Source organism: Typha angustifolia, chromosome 12, assembly GCF_048772165.1.
Source record: "Typha angustifolia cultivar Huaian chromosome 12, ASM4877216v1, whole genome shotgun sequence".
In the NCBI taxonomy this organism is placed as follows: Eukaryota; Viridiplantae; Streptophyta; class Magnoliopsida; order Poales; family Typhaceae; genus Typha; species Typha angustifolia.
This window is the reverse complement of record NC_133250.1, coordinates 11,420,559-11,441,819: the sequence shown is the minus strand read 5'-3', so window position 1 is coordinate 11,441,819 and position 21,261 is coordinate 11,420,559. Positions and strand designations below refer to the sequence as shown.

Here is a 21,261-nt window from a genome sequence, read left to right as displayed (position 1 = left end):
GTTTGTACCTATTTTTGTGGTAATGAATACTTTTATAAGAAAAATCACCAAAAAAAAAAAAAACGAGAACCCAGGCAAAGGACAACTAGGTATCATATAGAGAAGTTACCATGTCTCACCTCATGGCAGCAAGACCTCCTTCATGGCTAAAAAGAGCCCAGAATGTTCAAATTGTTAGTTTTATTATTATCATGTGAGCCTGTCAAAATGTGCATACTATTAATTGAAGACAAAACAGATGGACCGTGGAATAACCATAAAGTTGGCAAAGTCGTTGATTGGGCGATCAAGAGAAAGTGGAGTGCCACTGTGGAGATGCGAGGTATCTTTGCATTCTCTCTGGAGGCTCAGTTTTTGAAATTGTATATGTTATACAATAGGAAACCCTACTTCATATGGCGTCCAATTTGTCTAACTTCATATCCAGCAAAATCCCAATAAGCAACATAAGATTTTATGACTTATTACTAAAAGGAATAATATCAAAACAAACTAGTATTTTCAGCTAGTACGGAAAGGGCAGTTGTACTTGTCTTAAATCCTTCCCTTGAGACACGAGCTATTGACGAGCGAATTTCATAGAGTTGAGAAACAAGTCCATAAATATTAGAGAAGCAAGAAGAAACAATACTCCAAATGAACAACAGAGATTAATGAAAAAATAAAGGACATTAAGAATAGACCGGTCCGAAATTTGAAGCTTGCATGTTTACAACATGACTGATCTTTGGCTGTCGTACATTATCTTTAACAAATGATTATTATGCTAAGTTATCTGTCAGATGTATGAAATCAATCCCAATCAAGCACATCTAATATGCTCTCCTATAGGCTGGATCAAGGTTAACTGTAATGGCTTTTCTATGGATCAATTCAAATTTAGGCAAAACTAATAACATTACTATCATTGCAAGTTATAGATGTGACTGTTACAATTAAACGTTAATTGTTGAAGCAATAGCTATAACTGCATAGCTTACATCGGATGAATTGCAATTGTCTCAGGCTCTTGAAACATATTCAATTATGCTTGTCAACATTTTGTGAGATGGAAAGAAGCAATTGTTAACTCTATTATTAATAATATCAAAATTTTTAATATATAATTATTAAAATTCTAAAAAACTAGTCTAGTTTATCCTAAAGCTGATTATGTGTACTAATTGACTTACTAATAATGATAAGAGTTTAGACTTTAGGTGTGTACTTTTGGGATGGGCGTTACCCCATCGCTAATTACATATATCAGATCAGTGATACTAAAATATTACTATATTCGTTCTTATGCTTTTAAATTTGAATAGACTCACTGCTTACCAATCAGCTTACCTAGACTCGAGCTGACCACGAGCACAAATCGGCTCCAGCAGGGAAGAAACCTTGTTCACGCTCATGTCACGTCGAGGTACTGCACAAGAAAAAACTGCAAAATCTTAGCTCGAATTAAAATTATTTTTATTCAAGCTTATTCTATGTTTAGCTCGAAATTAATTTCAATTCAATCTTCATCTGAGCTCGGAGTCTCGGTTCGACTTCTACTAAGCGGTGTCATTGAAACTTTCAAAACACCAAAACACCCGCTCGGGGCACTCACCAAATATCTAACCTAAATCCCAATTCAACGATTCCCTTTTTCCTCTCTCCTGTTGGCGGCGGTATCTCTCTCCTCTCGACGGTGGGCTCTTATCTCGGCGGTGCTGGTGTCTCGCTTCGATGGTTAGTGTTCTCCCTCCTGCCGTTCTCCTTCTCACCCACCGTCTCCTCTACAAACACACCCTCCCATTTCTTCTATCTCCCGCTGCCTTGTACCTTCTTACTATTGTTCTCTCCTCTCTCTCTGGCAGACCGACACCTCCTATCTTGTCACGTTCTCTCTTCTCTTCCTGCCGGTCTCCACCACCTCCTCCTCTCTACCTGTCTCCCTCTCTCTGGCCTCTACCATTCTCCACCACTTCCAAATCATCGCGCGATGAATCACATAGATAATGTTAATTAATGTGATTATGTGAAAATAGTGTAATTTACTCTGATTTGATTATTTGAATTTAGTGTAATAGTGTGTGAATTGATGTGTATGTGTCATAGTGCGAGTTAGTGTAATTTGATGGTGTAGATAATGTTATTTGTTTACTGCATTTACAGTTTTACACATATATTAGTGTATTACACTAATACAATCTTGCATATGTATATATGGCATCATATATTATATTTTTAACATTAAAATTCTAGACTGCATGCACAAATACGAGCTATGTAGTGGGGTGACTCCCCGCATATTGTGGGCGCTTTTCAAAACATTGCTTTCACTGTTGTTTCATCTTTTCTGAAATGATATAGAATATAGTTATATTTATTGTAACTTATTTGTGGTAAATTCATCATTTTGCTAGTGGATATATTTTGATATTGTAAATTTGTTGTTTATGCTTTAACAGTTTGAATTATCAGGAATTCCAACCATGTGCTTCTCTAATTGTCTAAATATTTAAGATACATTCTAAACATGCTTGGCCTAGCTTAGGCGTTTTAATATTAGGATGCGTTGGAGCACTTGGTACCTATAGATTTAATTGAACCATGCAATGAGGCCAAAATTGAGCGCTGCCGGGCAACTAGAGATTTGAGTAGCCGGTGGACGTTATGTGCAACATGTGCTCACCTCCTGTGTGGGCATGCTTTCCTTTATGCGCAGAATGCTGTCAGAGATGTGATGTATGCCCAATTTGTAGAACATCCATACCTACAGCTGGAAGTAGAGTGCGACTTCGTCTCTACTATAAATGTATAGATGCTGGTCTTATATCTAAAAACTAAGATGATATGTTTCAAGAAAAGGACAGCAGGAATCATGTCATGACTGATATTCAACGTCTATATTCTCTGTTTGATGTTGCACTGGAGAATAATCTGTCTCTCTGATTTGCCACTGTATCCTTTACCATTAAGGGAAATAATGTTGCAGATACTCCGCTTATGTACATTCTTTTTCTTCTATAAGTTCTTTATTTTTTACCTTGACAAAATGCAAGATGTTACAGATATTTGTATGGATGAGAATGCAGTGTCAAGTGATCCTGTTCTTGCTTTTCTTCTAGATGAAGTAGTCATCAAAGACTGGTGCAAGCTAACGCTGAGAACCTAATTTTGGTCTTCATGACTTGTGTATCCTAAAGTGGTTTAGAAAAATTCTTAGCCTGAGGAAAGCATCGTATGTTCTCTTTTAACTCTTAATGGAATAAGCCTTGACAACAGTACAGATGGAGTTGGAGTCCAAGAAATGAAATCCAAGTTGATTTATTTCAAAAGTTTGCCATGCAATTAACTGGCATTTCTAGTGTTCTGAAATTATGGTTCTGTCATTTAAGGAAACTGTTGCCGCTCAAGTTCATGACTTGCATCAGCCTAGAGAGTACAATGAAGGCAAAGCAGGTATAGTTCTGCAGACTAGCTAACTACTATAACATTGCTTGAAAAATATCTTTTTCCTGTTCATTATTTTTTATATTTAGGGACATGCTTCCTTCACTACATATGCACAAGCTGATGAAGAAAAAATATTGCACAACTGGGAATTATATTTTCATCTTTATTGATCAACTTCATTATGACTATTATGATTAGATCCTTCATATACATAACTTTCAAGATTAGCTTCTGCTCGTCAATTTTGGTAGTGTATAGAGGAGCATATGCGTAGTGAATCTTCTATTTTATTCTCATACATTAAATGTCCCTTACGATCTTACCTAACTATTTTATGACAATGTTTAAAGTACTTATATTCAGCAATATGTTAGGGCATCTAGCTTCTTCTTCTACTTAACTTTTTTTTATCCCAATTAAATCTGGCCATAGTTGTCCAAAAGCACATGAAGATCTGAATGGAGATTCAAAGTCTGACCTAGTGTAAAGTAGATTACTTCAGTGAGAGTCCATTGTCTTGGTAGTTGGGACCACTCTAGAGAGTCACATTTGCTTAAGGAAATCAACAAAATGCCAGGGTAAAGAAGAGAGCCACCCAACTGTTTGGGAGATGATAACCTCCCACTTGAAGGTGGGAGAGTGTTTGGATGAAGAGAATAGGAGAGAAATGAAGAGAAGAGAAGAGAAGAATAGAAATAAGCTCTATTTCATCTTGCTTGGAGGTAATGGAGAGGAGAATAAGTTTACTCTTTTTGGTTTAAGGAAAAAAGATCATAAAAGAACATGTTTACTACCTATACTCTTTATCTAATAGATAAACCAAGACAAGTTATAATATCCACTAGATTATTCCTTTAAATAAATAAAGTAACATAAATAAGTTACAATATCCATAAGCTATAATATCTCGACATAAACTATAATATCTAATATTTAACTATTCTCCTTTAAATTTGTTAATAAAATCTCAAAAGATTAAGTAAATAGTATAATAGAATAAAGGCATATTTGGAATGTTAAAATGAAATAAATCGCATTTTCTTTTCTCTCCGCTTGCACTATTTGGATGGAAAATAGGAGAAGAGAAGAGATAGAAGAGGAAGAGAAGAGAAGAGAAAGAAGAAAAAAATAACTTTCTCTTGTCTTGTCTGATCAAGGTTCCAAAACTCCGTATCGGGACTTGGCCATCTTAAAAAATGATACTTAGTGGTTATAATAGTATAATAGGCCTGGATTATGTGCATGGCAAAGAGAGTATGCACACTAGATTTTTGAGATTATGGTATCGTAATTAATTTGTTTGAACATAATCTAATCTCGATCTAATCTAATTAGATATGTCATGACTTATGTTTATAATTTTTAAAAAATTTGTTACTTTGGAATCCTAAAATATCAACTAAATAGTATAATAGAATAAGAGCATATTTGGAATATTAAAATATAAAAATAGTTTGTATATTCTTTTCTCTCCTCGTTCTTCCACTTTTGAGAGAAAAGAAAGTGGATCAGAGAGGCTATTTTTTTCCTCTCCTAAAATTAAATCTAAACAGGAGAGAAATGCTCTCTCCGACTTTCTGCCTCCTATTCTCCATCAACATAGTGGGAGAGAAAAAAGTGACCGTAAGATTCTTTTTCCTCTCCCCCTTTCTCTTCATTTCTTCACATCTCTCCTAAAAATTTCAATCCAAAGAAAATTATTCTCTTCCGACTTTTTTTTACTCTTTCTCTATTACTTTCTTTCCCATTCTATCCATCCAAACAAGGTAGAAAAGAAAGAATGAAATAGGAAAAAGGGTAGCTGAAGACAGAAAATGGTTTCATCTCACTGAGAGTTACAGCTTAGTATACTATATTTCACATCTGACCATTGTATCTTGACGAATAAACATAGATCAGCCTCTTCTGATCACAGACTTAACAAGTAAGAATAATTCAGCCAAATAACAGATCAATAGTGTAGCAAGGAACTACATGAAAGCTGATGAAGCACAATCTCTAGTTTATGTTAACAGGTGTGATGTTTAAATAATCCTTGCACCTTAGAAAGTTGTATATATTCTTATGTTATTCTTGAATGGGAAACATGACCAATAAAGTATCTAAGTGTATTTAACTAGCCTCTCAATACTAATGTGCTTGAGGTTAAATCTAATCAGAGTTTTAATTTGAAAATGTGCTAATTCTCCATGAGTTATTAAAAATGGATAATAAGATGACAGCAATTAAAATCTTTGTATGAGTCATCATCAAAACTTATTTCTTCACAAAATTAAATAGTGGGTGAAATAAAATAGACTGAAATGGGGGTATTTTTGGATGAAAACTATCTGCCTGCTTTTACTATTTAAGAAAAAAGCCCCTTTCCTTGATAAATAACTTGGACTTGGAATTTGCAGCAATGCCTTGCGCCGCCTTGAGGCAGAAACTAATGTAGTGCTACTTTTATTTTTGGAAGTTTTTGCAGAGTTTTGAATTTGGAAACTTTTAAGAGTTCTGATATTGTCTCATGAAGTCTTCTTGCATTTCAATTTGTTTCTCTCCAGCATTTGGAAGTTATGATTTGGTGTATTCGTCATCAGTTTCTCGGAGGGTGTTCAGTCACGCTTCCTAATGTTGCATCATGGAAATTGCATGTACTTGAAAGAAAGTTAGAAGCAGTTAGGCGAGCATGGCCTGACTATTCAAATAATATGAGAGATTCTTTTGGTCCTAATGGCACCATACTTTCATTGAGCAGGCATTGGCAAATCTTAGAATAGTTATGAGTTACATCAAGGAAAGAGTAGATGATGTTGATATCTCTCATCTTTACAAGATGAAAATTCACTCATCACTCTTCTTGTCCAAGATAGATGAGGCCAAACAGAAATGGATATCCTTTTAAAAGTTTCTGCGAACCGCTGCTGATGTACTATTTTTACATGGAATATCTGATACGTGGTTGCTAAACAAGCAATAGTATCCTTCAACATTATTATCTTGAACAGATTTTGTTGCCTGTAGAATCTTTTCCAAGTTTTTCCTAATTTGCTTGCAGTTATTATACTATCTGTTTGATCGATATTGAGAAATTGATGTGGAATGGCAATATCTAATCCATGATTTTTCTGCAACCTTTGGAATAACTAGGCATTCAGTACTTGAATCTTTAGTTTTCTTTCTACTGGATGATCATACATTTGAGGCTCTACAGGTAATATTTACTTGCTTTGTTTTCCTTCTGTTTCTTTGATTTGTGCTGATGCAATTGGCATGATATTATTCATATGAGCAACATTTGCTCTCAGTAGATATATATTAAGAGCGTTCTAAAACACATAAGAACTAATGAACAATTGTAGAAGTATTATGATTTTGTTCTACAGTGTTTTCTCCCGCAGATTCCCTCTTTGCTTGGAATCTACTATCTATGTATTGTTCATTGCTGGTTTATGTCCTTGTTAGTCTGCCTGCTAGTTTAATTGGTTAGAGATTTATTAATAAATTTTTTTCTCTTTTATTTTGATTACTCCATGTTAAGAAAGAAACCAGACAAACTGACCTAGAAACATTTAAATGAAAACTCAACGTTGTCAAACCTGATAGAACAAAAAACATGACTCATTCATTGAGAATACTTTCTAACTTTTAAGCACTATGTTCTGTAGGTGCCCTAACTATGTTGTAGTGATGAAAGAGCAAAGCAATATAGTCCTTTTCCCCGAATCCCGATGATTGAAATTCCCATTACTCTTGGGACTCGGGGGATTGATGTTGCTAGTTGCCTTATTTTAACTTTTACCCACTCTCTCTCACCCTCACACACATATTCTCTTTTTCTCACACTTTTTCGACACTTCATCGGAGTCTATACGGTTGCCGATATGATCACACTCTAGTGAACTTGGGAGCATTTTTTCTCTTTTTTCGTTTCTTTCTTTCTTCCATTATTTAACTCCCCTTTCTCTCCTCGCTTATTGCTACGTAATTATGAAAAGGGACATATTTCTATTCATCTCATTTCGTAGTAGTAATTTATAAGAAGTAAAGATATTCAACTTCTTAGAATTTATCATGGATTTTGGTAAGTTAGTATTTTTTTAGATTTTAGACTTATATGTGAATAATTTTTATTTTCTTATTTTTTGTCATGTTTTGTCATTTTTTTATTTTTTTGTATAATTTTTAGAATAGTCTCGATACCACATCGACCTATAAAGGCAATTGATACTAGCCGATTTGTATTGTTTCTTTGGGTGGTTAATTTCAATCTCGATTCTGATATTTAAAGTCTTGGCTTTTAATGCCTCGAAAAATACCATGTGTTAGTTCTCTTAATAGATAGTTATAACACTATCTCTTCGCTTTGCAAAAGTATCTTTTATGTTTGTCTCAAGCATTCTTTTCTACTTTCAATTGTAACTTCTGGTTCAATAGATGTGTATTTATCTAAAGGACTGTTACTTATTTTTTTACTTCCAACATCCAAACTTTTTAGATTTTCCCCTTCTCCAAATATGTGGTGTTAGTATCATTTTTATTTGGAAGATATCCATATTGCTATTCTCCGATTATTAGAGCCAACATGCACAAAATCAGATGATGTTGACTATTACAAACGCATCAATTTGAAAGGAATTAATTACTATACATCTACTGGTCTGATAAATGAAATTAGTTAAAACAGATAATATTGATAATTCACTTCAAATTTAAAAATAGTAACTAAATATTGTGTTTTATTCAGTAAAAGAATAAATTTAAAACTTGAATTCATTTATTATCCTCTATTTTAATCTTAAATATTTTGAAAAGTTTTGTCTATCGGTGAAAGTGGCGTCATCCCAATCATCAAGTGTCTGGCGTATGACAGAGAACTAACACTTTAATATATAAAAATTAAAATGAAGTTATATGATATACATATTAATATAATTGATTGTCCATTCATTACTTTCAAATTAAATGCCCAGTAGATTCTACACCTATCATACTATACAACAATGTTTAAAGATCTGATAATTTATTGGCAAATTCAAGAATTATAATGAGGGTGTTTTCTCTAACAAGAAGATAGAAAAAGGCCATCAATCACTCATTTCATCAATATTATCTCTCTCCTTAGCTTAGTCAAGATAATGATCTCGCTGCGAGCTCAAACTTGAGAGAGAGAGAGAGTGAGAGAATAGGAAAAGAGAATAAACAGAGACACTTGCCCACCAAACCAACTCCCATGCACGCTTCTTCAACCTTGCCTCAGGTGTCGTCTTCTTAGCCCAAATTGCACCACTCACCATCATGTGAGCATAAGCTGTCATGCGCTAGTCGCCGTCATGTGCCTGGCCACGGCCATGCAATGCTCACCGACATACGCCGCGGTTCGCCGCTTGTCGCTCACTCAACAGAGGAAGAGCTGAGAGAGAAGCGGATGGAGAGAGATTACGATCTAAAAGGCTCGTTGGAGATCAAATGAGAATAAAGGTATTCTTTTGTTAACTTAACTAGTTTTGCTCAATCTGTTTTCCACCACCCAAGCAGTGCTCTCTCGACAAGTCTACCGCCAAGAACAAGAACGCCAGTACGGGCGCATACTAGTTACTGGCTACGGCAGCGCTTCGCCAAGGTGGCAAACCCAAAATTGCTTTTCAAAACCCCATTGATTTAGTAATTCACATTTTAAAATTAATAACTAATTAACTATATAGAATTAGAAGACAGCACTCCGCAACTAATTACTAATTTAAAAATAATAAAATTAAAAATAAAAATAAGTAATCAAGAATTCAATTACTTATTACTTCCCAGCTTTATTACTTTATTCACATAAATCGGTAAACAAATTTAACAAATAACAATCCAATCAACAAATTAAGCAAACTAATTCAGTAATTTTTCAACGTTAATCAACATATTTTCCTTTTAGAAAACATTTAATAGATTAAAAAATTTAAATATCAACCAATGTTTTGAAAAGTTGCTGACAATTGTGTCAGAAAATGAGCTCCAAATTCATAGTTTTTCTCTATCCTTCCTCTCTCAAGCTCTTTCTCTCTCAATCTGCGGATGGCAAGCACGGCGCACGAGCAACGTATGCTCAAGGAAAGCACACATGACGGATCGGCACTTTTGACGACGTGCGTCTCACGATGGCGAGCGACAAACAAAGGCCGGACTAAGTGAGCAACACATGAGTAAGGTACGAGAGAAAGTGACACATGGTTGGCCGAATCAAGTGAGTTCCTCTCTATTATCTCATTTTCTCTCAAGTCAGCCCTTGGTCCGATCTCCACTTCTTCAATCAGGCCGATAAGAGAAACGACGTTGAGCGAGAGTGACCGATGGTAGCAGTGGGCCTAGTTATCTTTCCTATCTTGTTTGCTTGGAGAAAGGCTCTCATCTTCTCTAATTACCGAGCTTTGTCGATGCTCGCCTAAACATATTTGCTGTATAAGTTCTGAATTCTAATAAGATAATTTAATTTGATTAATGTGAATTAGTCTAATAAAATTTACATATAATATATATAAAATCATATATAATTATTTATAATATTTTATATATTAAATATGCTAGATCGTATTGTCGTTTGCCTTGGTGCTCGCCTTCTGTTTATAAGCACTAGGCGTGAGGTGACTAGCCACTGGCAAATCGCTTTTAAAGCATTGCAATCAATAGAAAATAAATTAGCAATCAATGTTCAACAAGTTAAGAAAAAAGTTTAAAATATAATTCATCGTATTAACCCATTATTGGATAAACAATGAAAACATAATCAATAATTACTTCGCTAATTTATCTAACCGTAGCGTAACATTTAAGTAATAAGTATTAATCTTAATAAGAAAAAATTGAAAATAGGAAAAAAAGTTTGGTGCGTAAAGAATAAGCAGGAGATAGTAGCAGTAGCAGAGGGGAAAGGGATCATATCATCCGCTCGATGATTGTTGTCCATAATTGTCGGCCATCGTCATACGTGTCGCAAGTCACGGCTTAGTCGCTAGCTACTTGTCGTCATTACGTCGTCACTGTGATTGGAGAGCGAGAGGACGTGGAAGGGACGATCAAAAGCAGGGGCTTGGTTTTAGCACTTCGCACGCGAGAGAGAGAGCAGATAAGAGAGGATAGGCGCGTAAGCCTACCATGGTGGCCGCTAAAATTGCTTTTAAACCACCGGGCAAAATGTAGGGTGTTTTAATAAATTTCATTATTCCATTTAATTTTCTGTTGATAGTTGCTACATGCAAATCCCACCGACATTCTACTAGTATTGCAAATCCCACCCAGTTCTACTAGTCCCTAAATTTGGCTAGACCCTAACTATTTTCAGTAATTAATTATTATTTTATCTCTAATCAAGTTCTCCCAAACAAATGAGAAAGTAAAAAAATTAGTTTAAATTTGAATTCCAATAACATTGCAAATTGACCCCTAAAATGACATTTATATTTTTACAAGTTTAGTAATAATATTTTGGTACTATTTAAATGACATATCCTTATTCTTTTTTTTAAAATAAATATTTTTCATTTTTTCTTACGCTAATAAATTAATAACAATATAACAATTTTTTAATGGCTGCCAGAGAAAAATCTAACTTTAGTGGTTGCAGCCTTACAAGTCTTTAAAACTTAAAAAATAACACACACAATATAACATCTTTTTAATAGTTGTAGGCTTATAAGCCTTAAGCCCACAACCATGCAAGTACTTTAGTTTTGTAAAGCACCAAACATTTTGATTTATTTCAAAAAACAAAAATTTAATAAAAAATATTTTGGTACTAACATACTTCAAAGTTAAAGAGCAAAGTATATTTTTATCACTCAATAAGCTTAATATGTAATCAATTTTCTTCCAAAATCATCACAAATTTTACTTTTTCATAGTTTACAACCAAACACCCATTATTCTTAAACTAGTTTAAGATATGGATCCCGCTTTAGTCAAACTCGAGACAGATCTGCTGAATGGACAGGATCTAAGCCATAGCCGATCCCGATCCTTATTTGAAACCACTATATGGACTAGTTTCTGCTTGGGATTAGCTAGTTTTGGCCTTATCGGATTAAGCTGATCAAAATGAGTATTTTAAAGATTAAATAGATCCAACTGGGAATGTCACTATTGATGTCCTAAATTGACTTTTTAAAGTTTTTAGCTTTTAGTCTCTATCTCTCACTCTCTTCCCACCCTATACCTAAGTCAACTCGAGTACTCCGCAGCCTAATGAACTCGTATAATTTTTTTTTCCATTTCTCTTATCTCTCATTCTCACCCATTTTTCAACTCACCTTTCTTACTATTGCAAAACAATAGTAAATAGAAATAGATCTCTCTTTATTTTGCTTCTACACTAGTAATTTACAAGTATAGTAATTTATCAAATCTAGCTCAAATTTTATCATAGTTTAGTGAGTATTTTTTAGTTTTTATATTTTTATATAATATTTAGAATTTTACATAATTAAAAAATAGTTTGATTCGATAAGAGCGGCCGTATAAAGACTCAATAAATATCGTTTTCTGAGCGGCCGATTTCGCCCAAAGGCCTAGATAAACTATGGGATTGTGGTAGGAGAGAAAATTATATACCTAAGAATCTTCGACTAAGAGATCTATACCCTAGTTTACCACATAACCATTATTTCTCTTATGAAAAGATTTAGCTCGACAAACTTTGACGATCCTGGTATATAATTTTTTAATTTATTTCTTTATTTCTCCGGGATAAACTACCGTACAATGAAGATGCAATCGAGTCCTCCATTTGGATATAATGCAACATGTATGACTATCCGGAAAATAATGCAATTAATGCCCCTATATATTAGAGGCAAAATCTTATAAGAGAACACAAGTGCGAATGGACTTCAATATATTGAACCAAGAATTACATGACACTTATTTGAAGAAGCGTCTTGTATGATACTAGAAGAAAATGAGTCCATGCTGAAAGGTCAAAAAAATCATTATTCATAAATTACAGTCAATTCAAGCAGACATTCCTCTCAACCATTCAACACAATTATAACAAGCTGTACTAGACTTAATATGAAATAGTATAACCTACAAATTATGATAAATTAGAACCCATCATCTCATTGCAAACTTTGATCAGTCTCTTTGAGATTGATCAGGTTATTTTTCGTCAATTGTAATAGGCTGTTTGGTGTAATATTTTATATATCCACATCAATTATTGTAAATCTATCATTTGGTTCAGGAAAATAATTTCTGGCTGCCTCGTAGTTCAAATTTTTGCCTGATAATCTTGCCCTTATAGAGTATGTTGTTGTGGATGATAGGCAATACTATTGTGAGATTGTGATCTTTGTTTTAATGTCCAATGATAGAGTAGATTTAACCTACATATTTCGGTTATTTTATATGGCAGGAAGCCAGCCGTCTTCTTCCAGAGATTGCTGGCCTCAGAAACACATCCAAAGATAGCACAAGTTTGGGAACGCCAGTGCCCTGATGTGGCACTGATCAATTTGCGGTGCAATCGGGCGAGATGACTTCTTCTCTAGTGCAAATATTAGGCATGATGATTCACAGTTTCCTTCTCTTGGTGAGGCAGTTACTGCTGTATGTCAGAATAGAATGTGGGCTTTTAACAGAAGCATTTATATATCATAGGATATACTGCTCCAGAGTTAAAGAAGAGAAATCAAAGCATGTAGCACTGACCAACATAGAAAAATCAGATTCTTGGATATATCATGTTGAAGTCTTGGTGACTGAAATATGTTACCTCTGTATGGAGAAACCTCAGAGATAGAATGATTGAGTTGCCTTGGAATCCTGATGAAGAGAAGTACTTCCCACAAGTGTCTTTTTGACCATGCACAGCAAAGCCCCGTCAACAATATATGGTAGTCTTCTTGTGGTGTTCTATCTCCAGGTAATTTGAAGGTTTCACATTTGCAATTCTTCATGATTTCTCTAGGTATTTGCCTCCTTTGAACACTTAATGTATAAACCTGGAAAATTGAATTATAGTTCTTATTCTGTTTCTTTTAACGGTAACCTTGGATTCATGACTCTAATCTAATACCCACTAAATTGTATATGTTTGCTCTTTACTGGCTTTTTTAAGGAACTTGAATTTATATTTGATATAAAGTTGTTTTTATGCCTATGTCAATGTCTATCATATTCAGCTACATTATGCTGACTAAGCACACTTCCAGAATCCTCTGAAATAAGTACCTTTGGAAATTGCTAGTGAGGATATTGCTTCCAGGATAAGATTGATAGCCCAATGGAGGCTATTGTAAGTTTATCAATGCCTTCTGTAATATCTCTTTTGAAACTGTTTGTACATTGAATACAGAATACTTATCTGGTTGTCTTAATATAGGTTTTATACCTTGTGCTACTTGTGTTACAGCATATTTGAAGCAATATTTCATTTACTTAGTTTAAAATTGATACTATCTGCTTTTGTTATTTGTCAGCTTGATATCCAGTTATTGGTAGCATATAACTAAGACATGAAATAACTCATACATGTACCATTGGACACTTCTTAACTGAATCAGCAGAAGTGATGGCAATGCTGCAGCAACTTTAACAAGGATGTGAAGAACCTTTCCTAGGAGGCTAGGATGAAGACAAGCAACATTGCAATGCATCCATCAAGAGTCCATTTTGGCTAATATGTGAATTGGAACATTAATCAGTTTTTATATTTAACCAATCGGTGTTGGCTTATATCAGATAGAAGTCCTCATACTTAATTAATACAGTGGTTTCTAGAGATATTGTGGTCTACGTGGAAAGGCTGAGTGGATGTTCTCTCTTACTACAATATTATGCATCACCATACTCAAGTAAGTTTGTGCATCACCATACTCATGGTTTAGATTCTCCCTGAGCGACAATGCCAAGTTTCCTCATATCTTTCTTCTTCTTCATTTGGCTATCTTCTTCTTTTCTTTCTTCCCCTCTTCTTCTACTTGCTCTGATCGAGTGTTCGCTTGAGAAGATGGAGCGACTTGATCGGTGGTGACTATGATAGGAAAGATGGAAGAGAATGAGAGGATGAAGAAGACATGAATAATTTTGGTATTTTATAAATTATTTAGTATATTATAATAGAATATTCTTTTGTTGGTACTGTTTAAGTTAACTTAGTTAAATAAAATTATAGGAAAAAGGAGTTAGGTTATAAAGTCATTAAAGATGGGGTGTGAATTACAAAATAAGTAAATTGTAAGGTAGATTGTAAATTCCCTAAAATAAAATGCGATGTTTATTCAATGATTTAAAAAAGTAGATCTACCAAAGTGAAATAGAAAAAGAGAAATATCAACTACAGCATCAAAGAGAAAATGAAAGGAAACATAGAGGAGAACAAAGAAGGAAAAGAGAGAAGAATTAGAAAAAATGAACAAGAACAAGAAAAAAGATGGCTTTGAGAAAGAACACCTGGATTTATTTGGGTTGCCACAGTAGGTGTTGTGCAGTCCAAGAAGCACTATAGATTGCAGTGCAGAGTTATTCCTAATTCCTTCTAGTACTCTCACTATCGCACTCCCCTTCAAAGATTCTAATATTCCATCAAATACTCTATCACTATCATCTTCCCCACCATCTAAACTATTGTAAAAAACCACTAAAGATCCAATCTAAAGATTTGGGTATAAAAAAGTGATATTTTAGGAGAAAGGAAGAAGAATAGGGTTCAGAGATTAGACAGGCAGGATGTTGGGAAGGGCAAACTCCAACTACCTCCCTCCCATGGCTGAGTTGGGCCCAAATTGATGAAGTTGGGGTAGATCCATTGCTGCTGGAGAAGGAAGAAAAGGAGTTTGGGGGCAATTGAAGGAATTTATAAAGAAAATTAAATGTATTTTATTAGATAAGCTACGAACTCTCCCCATTGCTATAAGCAAAGGAATTTAGTCATTTCACCGATTTTGTTTACAACATCAAGGGGTGAGATACTTTCAATAGTTTATAGGGTAGAAAAGGGTAATATTCTAGGTAGAGGAAAAGAGAATTATCTCGTATTTGTTTAAGACCAATAAGCTTTGCATACCCTATGCTACTTGTATGTGATTTTTGCCTGGGAGATTCACGTTAGTAGCCTTGATCAAATAAAACTATTGAAGAAGTGAAATGCCAATTTTATTGGCCAATAAACGTGATGTAGCCAAGATAATTAGTCGATGTCGTGTTTGTCAAATTGGTCAAATATCATAAACAAAACCTTGGCCTATACACTCCACTTCCTATACCAAATCACCTATTGCAAGATGAGTATGGATTTTGTATTTGGTTTACCACATACATTTTGCAAGCATGACTCTATCTTTTGTGGTTGTAGACTGTTTTTCTAAATGGTTCATTTCATTCGTGCTAATCTTTGATGCTTCAAACATTATAAACTCTATTTTGACCATCTAATAAAAAAACTATATGGTTTACCTAAAATTATTGTGTTTGATCGGGATGTTTGATTTTATGTTATTTTCTGAAAAATCAGGGCATATGTAGGCACAAAACTGAAACTTTTGATAGTTTATCATCCTCAAATGACGACAAATTGAGATTGTCAACCGTAGCCTCGGGAAATCTTATGCCGTCTGTAGGTCATCATAATAAATTTGGGATTCTATTCTTCCTATAGCGCACTTACATATAACAACTCAATAATAGGTTTATAGCAGTGAGTCCATTTGAGATTGTCCATGGGTATAAAGCTCGAAAACCTTTAGACCTTTTGATATCATTGCAAGCTTGTAGTGCTAGACATATTTAGATTTTGAAATGCTAGGACCTAATACTTATGTCTCATTATGGTATTAGTTCCACTTTTTAATATCGAAAATTTAAAAGCCTATAAACCTCTTGTAACTATCCCCACTATCTTTATGATATAGCTACTTTCACTCCCTGTGATATACATGCTTAGACCTTAAGTCGCTTGTCCTTCATCCACAAAGAAAAATAGATACTATTTTGGATGAATAGGTAACATCTAACACTAATGGACTTGGTCCAATGTAGAGACCTTTCTCAAAGTCCGATAGCATGGATCACGCGTGAGGAGGTTTACCAGCTTAGATCCCCGACCTCTAGTAGTTTTACTGAGCTGCCCTAGCCCCACTCGATAGAGTCGAGTTTCTCCCACTCGAGAGAGTTGGTACAAAAATTACATTTAAACATCACGTAGACTATGAGGGTAGCTCATCTAGTAAGTGCTTTGGTTGGAAGGCGTGAGGGAAAAGATTTTTTTACATGAAAATATTTTAGTCTTTTGTTTGTTAGGTTTTTAATATTTTCTCCCTTTCAGGGTTTGCCTCATATAAATACTTATTATGTTATCATTTGAATTTTGATGAATATTTTGAGATTTTGAGATTATCTATTTTCTCTCTTTTGTTGGATTCCCAACAGCCCATTAGTGGATTATGTAGATTTGTCTTCTTCTTTAGTTGATATGGACAGCTTCAGCTTTCTGACATCCTGAATAGAGTTATTATAGATGATCTTATCCTAGACATCCTAAGCATAAAGCTTCTGATCTTTATAGCCAATCATATTGTGATCTGGAGATATGAATTATGAATTGCAAAATCCCTCCAAAGATTAATGCAACACATCATTTTGATTAATGCAACAAATCGTTCTGCTATTGTGATATCTAATGGGGATAGTTCTTGTATCTTTAGTTAACCAATTAAAAATTAATCTTCTGTCTAAATGGATGAGTATAACTCTATGAACAGATGCACAAGACATTCTTTTCCAAGGAAATTATGTGGTTTTAGGAGTAAGCAAATTAATTGGAGCTTATATCAAAATGTTCCCAGTTTACGGTTTATACTATTTCATTGACAGGTTAAATGCCTCCCAGTTGCTGCCTGAGGTGCAACAGCAGAAAGTGATTTCGGCAAATGAGAGAGAGGGATGGCCAATTTCCTCTCCATGATGTTCCTGGACCTCTTGCATCTGATCTTTCAAATGAATCACAAAGCCCTGCCTTATTTTCTTCCATGACTTCTTTTGTAGGCTGCAGAAAGCTTTCTTCTCATTCAAAAATGATTAATGATCAGACAGTCTTTTATAGTCCCAGCAGTAATGCTGGTTCAGAAATTTGGCAGCAAGGGTCCTGCAATTCTCCAACACGGACTTCTTGCTACCCTAGAAAGTCCTATTTCCAGGATGAACTCAGTAGTTCCAGATGGAACATCTAATGACCAGAATGGAGAGGTTTCAAAGTTGAAGAATATTTTTACTGTCAAAGGCCTGCGAAAGCAGGCTGCGATTTGAAACAAAGACTTCCTTCTCAGTGCACCTTTCATGAACTAAACACCAGCTCCTTGAGATTGACGCAGGAGGAGTTACCAGGATGGACCTGTTTGAGACTCTTATGTTCATGCAGAGAATTCACATCCATTTATGCCTAGAGTCACTTCAGGTGGTGGAAACAAGGGTTGAGTACATCTCACAATGAGTACTATCAAGCAGTTAATTGATGAGACTAATGTAAACTTTCGAGGTAATCTTTATTTCTTCAAACGAGATTAGGACATTAGGACAATTTTTGTTATATGTAGATGCGTAAAGGTTTGATGAGTTATTTGCTTTTTGTTTACTTAAAACAAGGAAGAGAGCTAAATATTATCTCACCTTATTATTGCTGTAACTGCGATAAGAAACTGTCCAGAAGTTTAACCTCAATCTTCTTTTTCCATGTAGCTTTGAAAATAGAGATTCTCCTATTAAACATCGAAGCATGAAAGGTGGATTAAGGTGGAGATCAGATGAGTCAAGTGAGGATGAAGAAGACTACAAGTTTGACTGCCAGAAGGAAGATGGGGTTCAGTTTGGTAGTGAGAAGACGAGCTAGATTTTCCTGAAGATGACACTAAATCATGATAATATTCTTTGGTCATCAAGGATATTAATCTTAGACTAGTTGGTTTTTATTTTTAAATTGTCAAGAGAGGATGAGCGTGCAGTTCTTTGTGAAGCATCCGTCCTGTTCTTCCTTTCCCCTTTCTTTCCTGCTTTTTATGAGCAAAGCCAGTTCCTGTATGAAATCAAATGGTTAACGAGCATCTGGGATGTGTAAATTTTGTTTAAGTTGAGGTGATGTTCCAGACATGCTGTATACATAGGCTAAATGGTTTTTCGTGTGTGAATGGTTTGTGATCCAAATTCACTGTTATTCATAGGATTCGGGTTTAAGGTTAATGGTGGGCTTTATACGGGCCTTCGGAAAGATCAATCTGACTTCCTCACCTCTGGGGCGTGAATCTTGTTTGATAACTGATAATGATATCTTTATTCCACTAGCCCAGGCATTGTGCATTAATTCGTGGAGATTTCTGTGCATGGCCTAGTCATAGATTGATTGTTTTCTTCCAGCAGGATTTTCTAAAGTAACATGATATTAGTGAAGGGTAATGCTGTTTCTCGAACGCATCAGTTAAAGAGTATAAACCTTACCATCGTAGTCAAAATGATCCGAGTCTAATGGCCATGACAAAATCTTAAGTTAAATATCCCTATCAATATTAGGGGGTATTTTTATTGAATTTTATGCTGGAATATTATAAACTCATAATTTATGCTCATTATGATCCATTTTCAAAGAGTTAGTATAATTAACCAAATTTATATATTAGATTAAAATAGCTTCTTGTTCAATCTATGATTAGCCTGAGAATTGATAATCTATTAATATATATATATAAGGCTTTTGCACATCGTGTCCGGGGCCTTGAAAGACAAAGCTGCAGATGTAGGCAGAAGCTGAAGCAATCCGAGCTGATTTGCTGCGAGCTCTAAACTACATAACTTCAGGTTCCTTGTTGAATCGGACTCTCAGAGCCTCGTCACCTTAATCAACTTAAAGAAGGACCATCCTTGCCGATGAAGACATCTCTTTTTGGATATTTTTCACCTTTACCTGTGTTAAAAATTTTGCTATCTCCCAATGTTATCGAGAAGCAAACCTTATTGCTGATAAGCTGGCTAACGGAAAACTCGTAACTCTTCCCATACATAGTTTATTATCCAGCCTACTGATTTATCTAGTCTCTTTTATCGGGGATGCTTTAATATCCTCCCATACACCTCTCATTTTTTGAGGTAACGATACCTTTTTTGACAAAGTACAGTAAATCTTTATATTATTATTTAGGAGTTGTAAAGAGTCCTATTAGGGGTTTTGTTTTGATTAGGCAAGATCCTATATTTTAGGATCCTAATTTATGTACAGAGAGCTGAATTAGCTTTGGCTCTATAATGGTGAATGTGTGATTACTTGAGAAAAAATAAAGGACTTGAAAGCTAGGTTCAGCTTTATCTAATTGAATCTACAGACTCCCTTCATAGCCATTTTCTTCTATTTCAACTAAAATGAAAATTTCTGAAAATCAAAGCTGTTGCCATAATTTGCTTTTGGTTGCTAACAGTTTAATTTCGAGCAAAACTAAACATCCAATCCCTTTGTTTGATCAAAAATATCTTTAGAAATGGTTTTTAAGGCCTCGAGATATTTTCATCAGAACTTAATTCATCCTATTTTCATTTAGATGCTAAAGTAAGTCTCACTTATGGATGTCTATGCTTTGTCTAATATCACACCTCTTGGGGATATTTGGAATGATATTTATCTTGAGCAAAGTTAAGCAAGAGAGGGGCGTGACCGTATAACCTGTTAGTGTTGGTGGCTGATCAAAATTACAGCTCAAATAACCCAAAGCAACGTTTCAAAATTTTTTGTAGAAATGGAAAAGAGAAATGAGAAATATGAATATTTTTAAAGCAAAGGACTAGAGAGCTACTTTCAACTATCATGCAAAAGTAAAAGAGAGCCACTTATATTTATCTATTAACTAGATAAACTAGAGAAAAAATTTTAATTTTTAGATTGTAAATACAAATGAAATCTTCTCTTTTTATTTTCCCTCACATAATTCTCAAATTTGTAAATAGTTTGCATAGCGAAAGCGCCCATTAGGCCACCTTGAGGGCCTCTTCTCTCCTCATAGCATCTAACCCCATTTGGCTTATCCGTATAGCATCTCTCAAGTGCAGCTAACCCAAGCAGATTGAAATAGATGCTTAAACTTGGTCGCCGTTGAGACCATCAATCTCAACTAGTATTGCTAAGGAAAAGATCACCGAAGTTTCGAAGACCACCCTATTCTTAACAGCTCCATAAGACCATGTCATCGTAGGAAGCATAACTTATAAGATCCTTAAGACATTGTCCTTTAATAGAGGACCCAATTGTTAGATTGTCAGCGTAGCCCTCCAACCTAAGGCAATGTTTGCTAGAAAACTAGGTTGCCCTAGCCAACTTGCAACCCATGAAAAGTGATCTACCCAGGGTTTTCATGCCTTGCATGCAAAAGGGATAAGTATCCTCAACCTTGTGGACTCCACGTCTAACGACGCCTCTACTAGGTAGGGCATCCACCAAACAACACCATTTGAACGTATTAACTCATGGAAGTAGATCTATCATTCCGATGGTATTCTAAAGAGGACGCTGGATTAGAGGAGCAAGCAAGCTGCCTTCCCCAAGGAAAGTGACCCTAACCAAATCGCTGAAAACTCCTGCAGCGAGCGTCTTGGAGAAGCATTCGCATTTAGGTTAAAAACGGGTTCATCACAATATTACGAATAGTCATAGCTATGTCCCGAGAGAAATTGATCAAAAAGGAATCCCATTTCAGGCTATCAAGGGAGATGTTTGACCTTATTGATTTCGTTAGAAAAGAACTTTGTCCTTCAAATCTATATTGAAAATCGAAGAATCATATGTAATAGAAATGGATTCACCATTGCCCACATGTCTACATAGGTGGGGAAAAGACTTCCTCC

General features: G+C 34.9%; 1 pseudogene; it reads left to right on the top strand.

Moving 5' to 3' along the window:
• The first annotated feature begins 238 nt into the window (after positions 1-238).
• LOC140771614 (E3 ubiquitin-protein ligase HOS1-like) lies at positions 239-18,679 on the top strand (annotated as a pseudogene).
• The last annotated feature ends 2,582 nt before the right edge of the window (positions 18,680-21,261 follow it).